This window comes from Orycteropus afer, unplaced genomic scaffold (assembly GCF_000298275.1).
Source record: "Orycteropus afer afer isolate SDZICR_OR568_19922 unplaced genomic scaffold, OryAfe1.0 scaffold00280, whole genome shotgun sequence".
NCBI lineage: Eukaryota > Metazoa > Chordata > Mammalia > Tubulidentata > Orycteropodidae > Orycteropus > Orycteropus afer.
The window spans coordinates 3506278-3507310 of NW_006921867.1; positions in this window are offsets into that span (position 1 = coordinate 3506278).

A 1033-nucleotide genomic window follows, 5' to 3' on the forward strand; every position below is an offset into this window, starting at 1 on the left:
CTCACAGTATAAATATTTTGAAGCCTTGGCAAATTTAGAACTTTTGGAAGGGTATTAGTATTTCCAATTTCCGGGCAGCTGTTAACATTGGTAATACATCAGCTGAAGGAGAGGCTTTAAAGTTCATGAATAAAGTCCTACATTTTACAAGTGAGTGGAGAGGAGAAATGGACTGCATAAGTCTACCTCACTGGTTAGTAAGAACCTAAGTCTACCTCACTGGTCAGTGAGAACAATAACTACAATTCTTGTGCTTTGAATTATATGATACTAAACCAAACCAAACTCACTGACCTTAAGTTGGATCTGACTCACAGCAATGCCTCCTTGGATTTCCAAGGCAGTATCACTAAGGAAGTAGATTGCCCAATCTTCCTTCGGCAGAGTAGCTGGTGAGTTTGAACAGCCAGCCTTCTGGTTACCAGTCAAATGCCTTAGCCACTATGCCACCAGAGCTCCTGAATTATATGGTATCATATATTAAATTCAATCACACTACTTAGACATTGTGGGAAATACATACATTCCAAAAACAATCAAACCCCCTTTCTCACTGCTATGACAATATGCTGTCCATCTTATATCACTTCATTACATTTTGTGACATACTTAGATTTATATGTATAAAGATTATTCAACTGTGAATGATTTTTTAAAAACTTTGTTTTATTTGGCTATAAATGGCATACAATGAACAGCATTTGATTAAAAATAAATAAAACCAAAAACTTTCTGTTGTGATTTAGGTGAAAGTTTATAGAGCCAAATCGGTTTCCATTCAACAATTTACATTTTGTTTCATGCCATTGATTGCAATACCCTCAATGTAACCTCATTGTTCCTGCACCCTCCCTGGGTTTCTTGTTTCCATTCCTTCTTTTCTCCTAACACTTCTTGCCTTCTGAACTTTGTCCTTGGGCAAATTCTGCCCTTTGACCTTGCTTGAACAATTTCTCTTAGAAAGATCAGCACGAGGCTGGTCCCCATGAGGTGGAGGTCAAAGATGTCCCAAATGTCCAAACTACCATGCCAC